The sequence below is a fragment of the Charadrius vociferus genome, unplaced genomic scaffold (genome assembly GCF_000708025.1).
Source record: "Charadrius vociferus isolate BGI_N301 unplaced genomic scaffold, ASM70802v2 scaffold871, whole genome shotgun sequence".
NCBI lineage: Eukaryota > Metazoa > Chordata > Aves > Charadriiformes > Charadriidae > Charadrius > Charadrius vociferus.
The window spans coordinates 251,023-258,626 of record NW_009646866.1 but is presented as its reverse complement, the minus strand read 5'-3'; the positions used below and the strand labels follow the sequence as shown (position 1 = coordinate 258,626).

Genomic DNA, 7,604 nt, shown 5'->3' with positions numbered 1-7,604 from the left:
TCAAGCTGTCCTCCCACCAGTGAGTTGGTGGGACTCACCTGCCATCACACACAAGCCAAGATGTCTCCATTCATGCTGGAGAGGGCCCTACCCCACAGCAAGGAAGCTGCCCCAGTTCCGACACCTCGAGAACCAGCTGTCCATGCACACAGCCAGACACGGGTGGGCAGGCAGGCAGCCCCAGGATCACAGTTGCAAAAGAAACACCCACAGCAGCTTCCCAGGGGAATTTCCCAGCCTTTCGCCTCCCCGTACCTGGGTACTTGGATAGTCCTTGGTACCACACTAAACAGATGGCTCGACAAATGTTCGACGAGACTGGGTGTCCTTCTCTTGCTCTCTGCAAGTGCTATGCTGCCTCACCCCAGTGCTTCCCAGGCTGCCAGAGCTCTTCTGCTGCCACCGGCACTGGGATGCAGCTCCTGAGGGAGAGCTGATGGCTGTGGATGCAAAGTCTGTTGAGGAACAAGATGTTCTTCCATGCACTTCCTCTGCCCCCTTCTCTGACAAGGTGTTACCTAATCACCCCTGACAGCACTTCTGCTCAGTCCAGGGTTTAATCCTTTGGGTAAGAGCTTTGCTTGCGTCCGAATGCTAATTATACCTAATACATGGTAATGGGCTTATCTCAGTTGCGTCAGATATCCCACCTCTGGGTTGCTGGCCAGGTTAATCATCCTTCTTTTAGTTTTCTTTGAACTTAAAGAGGCTTGAATACTACTGACAAATGCTGACTCTTTAATCTGCCCCCTCCTTAATCTCTGATTTTCTATGGAAAATTTCCCTGACAGATAATGCAGATGCCCTCACTTGACCTTTTTCAGTCAGATTCAATGCAGGATCTCATCTTCCCCTGTCTGAAACCTTCAAAAATACAAACTTCTCCAAGTGCACTTGTCTTCGTGGTGCCTTGGGCGTGTCAGACACAATAGCCCCATGGGCCGTAGCCCTCTATGCAGTGATATACAAGAAGACAGCAACCAGGAGGGAATAGCCTTGTTTTTACATTCCTTTTGATGGGGTTCTGGCATGCTCAGCTCTTGACCTCATGAGAGCCACTAGCATCATCCTTGTAGCTAGGCTTTCATCAGGGAATATTGTATCCAGTGTAAGAAGCCTGTGAGGAGCGAGGAGTCCCACAGCTCCAATTTCAGTTGCTTGAGCTGGCTAATCATAACGATGGAAAAAGTCCATGAAGGTTCAGCCCTTTCTGATCCTGTGTTTTTACACAGGATCTCAGACCCTTCATTCTAGCAGCAATTTTAAGACCAAGAACAAACGAAAGAGGATGCACTCTAAAAGACAGAAACTCATTTCAATTAGAACTATATTCCCACAGCTGCTTGCCGGATGGGGATCATTGGAAATACTATCCCAGAAGGGATTCATTAACACCGGAGATGCAGCATCACACAGTATAAACTCCCCACCGATGTGCCCTGCATGTACGACTGGGTACCGGGGCAGGAGACACCAGCTCCTGTCCCGATGGCTCCTCGGGAGCCCCCCGCCCAGTGCTGCTCACACACCGAGGGGGTGCCTGGCATGAGAAACTGAGCGGCCCCACGGAGGGCAGAGCTGCTCGCACAGCCGGGGGAGCTTTGAGACAAACCACTGCTGCAGCACTTGCCCTAATATCAGAGGAAAAACAGAAAACAACCACCCAAGAACCACAACTCCCTCTCTTAGCTACTGGGTCTGTTCACGCTCTGCGAGCCCGAACATCCAAATTTTTCCCCCATGGGTTTTTATCAGGACTTTTCTCTCCTCTGGGTTTTGCAGCCAGTTTCTCTTTCACCCCCCTGCCGCCCTCGTTATTGCTTTGAGCTCCGGGGAAATACTTACAGTGCCAACGGTTCCTCTTGCAAATCATTCAACTCCCGTCCTCCAGCCTGCGTCAAAGGGGTCTCGAGGTGTCCTTTCTCCTCCAGATATACCCTGCCACCAGGTGACATCACGGCGCCAATCATGGGCTGCCCCCGCACAGCGCGGGGGGGAAATGTGTGGGGGGTGCTGTGACCCCAGTGCCCCGCAGGCACAGCTCCAGCGAGGTCTGTGCGAGCAGCAAAGCCTTGACAATCTCCTGAGGGGACACGTGCCCCTTTCTGCAAGAAGAGGTTGTGGCTTCTCTGGAGCTCCTGGGGGGACATCTCTGGAGAAGCAAAGGGAAATAAAGAAATCACCTGCCCTTTGAGAGATGCTGTTGCTCATGAACACACATACACACACGCACATACACACGCCTGCACATGCAGGGAAGGGAGGAGTTGGTCCTAATCACCCCAGGTCCCTCCCCTGTGCTGCTGAACTGATGGAGGGGCTTCCAGTAAACTTTTCAGCAGTGTCACAGGGGTCAAGACGCACCTGACAGAGTGGTGCACTCGGTCAGCCTCGTGCCAAGAGGGCTGAGTCCGCTCAATGGAGCCAAGGGGAACGCTGCTGAGATGCTACGCAGGGCCCCAGCGAATATTTAGCTGCATCCAGCAGGTGAAATGGTGAGGGAAGAAGGGTGAACATTTGTGTTGCACACTGGTGGCCAGCCAGTGGAGTGGCCTGTCACCTCTGAGACACAAGGCGCTGGGCTGCGGGTAACAGGTAGGTCACATCTGGGTACCAGTAGCATTGCTACTGTGAGGGGCTGTCTGAGAAAGAGAAGAGCTGGTCCCTCAGCCCAAACTCCAACCCAACAGAACTCCATGGATGGTAATGCACACTCTTTTATCAGGTGCTTTGTATCTCCGATGCGTTTTAATAGCCTGTTATGACTGCCAGGGAGATGGGTGTCAGACACATGGAAAAAGTGGGCAGAGCCTCAGAATGAAAAGAGAAGGCCCAGGGCCCTGCTAGAAGATGCTGGAAGATCATACTCATCCTCAGCTGCAGCAGCACTTCTATCGTGGACCGTAGCTGTCTGGCTTGAGGCATAACCACAGGGTTAACAATCCTCTGAGGTCCGTTCGCTCTGGTAAAGCACTGCTCACTTACCCTTGTTGAGCATCCAGCTCACAACATGAGATCAGGGCTGGCAGGGCTGAAAAATGGTCCCAGAGAAAGGACCTGCTCTAGGAGCATCAGAGCAGGGCCGGGGCAGAAGGTAACTGAGGTGTGGGATTGTGTAGGGATGGATGGGCTTCGTCTTTGGGTAGGGCTGGAGGAGGGAGTTTTGGAGCAGCCATGCCAGCCAGGGGTATGACTGCATGTGACCGAGAAAGGACAGGCTCTCTCTGACGTGACAGATGCTGGCAGTGGGGACCAGTCCAGCACTGCTCTGGTGCTGAGCAAGAGCCCCACAGCCGAGGCTGCTGGCCTTCCAGATGGCTGAAGTTAGATGAGATAAATCCCTCAGCGAGACTCTTAGCTTACATTTAAAAAATCGATAAGGTCCTAGCCCTTGAGTGGGTATGGAGAAGCTGGGAAGTAAATCCTAGACGCAGCTGAGGGGCTTTCAATCTAGCAGAGAAGCAGCAAACACACTTAGCCTTCCCATGTGTTTGAGGACAGTCACACAGCTTTTGGAGGCTTGTGTGATAATTTCTGGGCACGGGAAAGAGGACGGGGGCAGCATCGTGTTGGCATCGTCTCTTCCCTGTGACGACTACAGCTTGTACACAAATGCGTGGAGATTGATTGCGCTCAGCAGCTCCTGACAGCACAAGTGATTACTGTGGGCAGGGACCTGCTTGTGGGGATATAAAGAGGTGCAGCCTGCTGGCAGCAGAATCCGCTCCCATCCCCGCTGCTCATTCCCATGCCTCCATCTGCTGCAGACAGGTTTCCGGGGGCTCCCCCTCCCCTTCTGCCTCCCTTCTATGTAGGTAGAGTTGCTGGAGAAATCAGCTCTACAGCTCCCTACTCCTCTTTTCTGAACCTTAAGAATTTACATTTTTTTCAGGCTGTTTGTTTTCAAAACACTCTCTTTGTTTTCCTGTTTTCCCAGTGAAATCTGGCTCATTTCTCTTTAACAAAAGTGGACATGTGGGAAAAAAAATTTCCATGGTGTCACATGAAGCTATTTTTTGGCCACTGAAAAAAACGTGGCAGAAACTCCCTAAAGGGCCCTGCTTATCACGTTTCTTTTCTTCCATGATTACCAGGCCATTTCCCCTTTCCTCCTTTCTCTCCATCCATCTTCCTCACAAAGCGGGTGGCATTTGCTTTGTGGGGATGGGGGTGCACAGCTCCTTTGCAGAGCAGCAGACACCAGCGTTGTGTCGGTGCCTGGCTGCCACCCCGCATGGATGACGAGTTCTGCCCAGGGACTGAGTACCCCATCCCTGTCCCTCCCTGCCCTGCCAAGGCTTTTTCTCCCTTGGCCCCAGGGAAGCCTTTTGGGCCACTTCAGTAGCCACCCGATGCAGACCAGAGCTGCACCAGAAGCTGTGGGGTCCAAGCGGTAGCAGGAGTGCAGTCCCTGAGGCCCCAAAGGAAAACCCATGGGCTTTGTTACCTCTGGCCGGATTATTCCCTATTCCAAGGAATCCCTTAAAAAACATCTCCAAGGCTTCTGACCCTATTTATGAGCTGGTGTAGCCATGGTAACTGTAGTTATACCAGAAATAGCACCTCACTTGAATGACAAAGAAAACACAAGTTTACAAGACTCTGACTTTTCCCGGGGCTGGCTGAGCTCATGGGATTGTGGGAGGAAATCCCAGCCGAGGCGCAGACTCCGGGATGGAGCAGCTGAGGGTTGTGGCTGGCATGGGCCACAAAAACTCTTTTGAAACATACCTTTACGAGCTTGTGCCAGGTGCTTGGGAGGCTTTGTGCTTTATGATAGAGCTTTATCACTCGCCACACAGGCGTATCTGACTGGAAATAAGCAGGTAATTTCCCAGGCATCTGCAGTTAAACCTTGGTTTCCCTCCTGTCGACAGGCAGCCTGCCGAGTGCCTCTGAATCCCTGGCGAGAGAAGGACAGTTGTAGGACCTGGATTTGGAATGAGATTGTCTATTGGTCTGGTAGGTCAGTGAGGTTGTCATGTCAACAGCATTTCAGTGAGAAACTCAGTGTACCAAGGTACCTGCAAAAGAAGATTCACACGCTGTAACCCTCCTTCTCCAAAGTCCATCATGTTCCTAAGCTGTCTGTTGTGTGTGCTAGTGAAAAAAAAAGAAACATACATAAAGGATTGAGCTTTGCCTGGTGCAGATATTTAGCTGATTGAATACATGCAAATCAGTCCATCAAAGATGCGGAGAGGAAGGCATCCGCGTGGAGTTTTACCCTTCGGGAAATCATGCACCACTACTCTGGTGTCAGGATTAAGCATCTATAACAGCGTGCGATAAATCGGGTGTGCTGACTTTGGGAATCTGTGCCTGCTGCTGGATACAACAGTTATGTTGAGTGTCTCTGAGCTCAGCTTGCAGAAGAGCCTGGTCTTGATTCTCTCTTCTGCTTGTGCCCTGGAGGCTGCTCTGGCACTGGGGCAGAGATTAAAGAGGCTGAGGTCTGGTTTTCCATTGCCAGGTCTCTAGAGAGAGATTTCCGTGGTCAGTCTGGAGAAAAGGGTCCTTTGAGGAAACATAAATCAAACCGTAAGGTTTAGCTGAACTATCAGCAATGGCCCTGTCTGTGTTAGAAACTAGGCGGCAGTGACGACATGACTAAGTCCGCAGGCCAAATGGCCATTGCCAAGGCTTCTTCAGGAGAAATGAAGCTCTTGCTTTTCTCATTTAGTCAAGGGTGCTCGATTTGTGCATGGCAGAACATCATTAGAGGCCCCAGGCTTTCAGGCACCAACGCTTTAGGACATGCTGGGGCTTTTTATAGCAGATGATATAAAACCCATGTAGCCTGTCATACACTTCATTAGTTACCAGAGAATTACATTTTCTGCTGAGTAGTGAGTCTGGCCTTTCTTGGAACAAATAACCAAGTCTTACCATCTAAAACCACAAGACTGCTACATTGGTATGATTTTATTAACTTACATGAACTTTTCCCTGGTTGGCATAAATAAAAGGAAAACCGGAATGAATCCTCTCTTTTTTAGATAGCGCTTTTCACCCACAGATCTCAAAGCACAGGGTTAAATTTTCATCATCTCTATTTGTAAATATGGAAACTGATGTACAGAAAGTTCACAGACCTGCAGGTGAGACCCAGCGGTCTAGATACGTGCTGTGAGGACCGATGTGCTTGGCCGTGCAGCACAAAAAGCTCAGTATTTTATAACTGCTTGGTGATTCATTGGTAAGAGCATCCCCCTGCTCATTGCAGAGCTGTCCCATGAGAAAGCAGTAACATTAGTGAGCGTCTTCTCCCTGCACTAACTTTGCTTAATGTCTGCATCCAGGCTGTTGGTAGCGCTGCAGTGGGACTGAGTTTGTTAGATCTTTTTAAAAAGCTTCCTCTCTTCCCTGTTTTCTTACTGCCCACAATTAAAATATCATTTTTTTTCTTTTATAAGATTATTTTTCTCCTGAATGCCATTTACAGAACATACTCAACATTAATACAGTGAACCATGACCTAACATTTTGTCCCTTTTTTTGATCAAACACAGATAGTTAATCTTGTTATCCATGTGACTGCCAGAAAGCAGAGCATGTGGTTGCTCTTAAAAATGTACCTGAATAACACAGTTTTCCCAGTATTGTCTCAAGGGTCTTCCTCAGGTTTTTCTTTTTCCATAATTGATTTCTCCTCTATGAATTACATGCCATATACCTGTGAACAGTGATTAATTGATCCACTAGCACTTACTAAAATGATCACACATTGAACTAAACAGAGAAGTAATACTGCCTTTTTTTTAAAAAAAAGACTGCAAGAGGGTGTTTTTATGTAAATGGAAATCAGATAATTCCAGAGCTTTATTCAGTTTAAAACAGTGAAGCAAGTGATTCAGTGTCACTGGGCTAAGAGGAAGAAACCGTACACAAGTCAGCTCCAGATGTCTTCTTTCCTGACAGCTCCTTTTCTCATCTTTTTCTCTGAACGATCAATTCTTTCTCCTTGGCAACCAGCAGCCCAATAAAGAAAGGCTCTTCTAAAACATTTTGATAAAATGTTTCTTTCTTCTTTTTAAGGGGACACATCTCTTCCTATGGCTTTCACACCATGCTACAGACATACTCTTCTTTCCTCCTCCTACCAGATAAAAGCACCGCTGTGCAATCTCATTCAGTTCAGCTCTTTGCCGCCATTATTATGACTTTTTTCCATGTAACATCTGAGGCTTTCAAACAGAAATGATTGCTTCTGGGGAGCATCTCGTGCTCTCCTTGGGAACATTCAACTAATGGGCAGAGGAGGCAGCTCTTCCCGCTCCATTATCTTGTCTCTTGGGTGGCTGTTCACCTCCCAGCCACACTCATGCTAAATGCTCTAGCTGCCATGCGATAGCAGATCCCTGGTGGAAATAACTGTGGAAGGGGAAAAGCCAGGGGATGAAAATGTGATCCTTTTTTTTTATTTTCTCCTTTTATTGCTCAGGTATATTGCTAGGTACTAAGCCTTCTGTTCTCCCTTCAGGATCTTGCAAATGCATAGGGTTTAATGTTTTAATGGTTTTTTTTTTTATGGCCTTTCACTAGCAGATTCCAACCTTTCATTTTAATTTACAGCCTCTACACTCTGGCTTTCCAGTGGAGGT

The 7,604-nt window shown here is 48.7% G+C and overlaps 1 protein-coding gene across 2 annotated transcripts in view; it reads right to left on the bottom strand.

Moving 5' to 3' along the window:
• Nucleotides 1–1,898, bottom strand: part of PDE6H (phosphodiesterase 6H, cGMP-specific, cone, gamma) — a 6,362-nt gene extending 4,464 nt beyond the window's left edge. The window contains exon 1 of one of the 2 annotated variants that reach the window (XM_009894386.1): nucleotides 1,846–1,898. The gene's annotated coding sequence lies outside the window, so the exon portion shown is untranslated. Of the gene's footprint in view, nucleotides 1–255; nucleotides 465–1,845 lie in introns of those variants that run through there. The other variant, XM_009894387.1, reaches the window with a different exon arrangement.
• Between the last annotated feature and the right edge of the window lie 5,706 nt (nucleotides 1,899–7,604).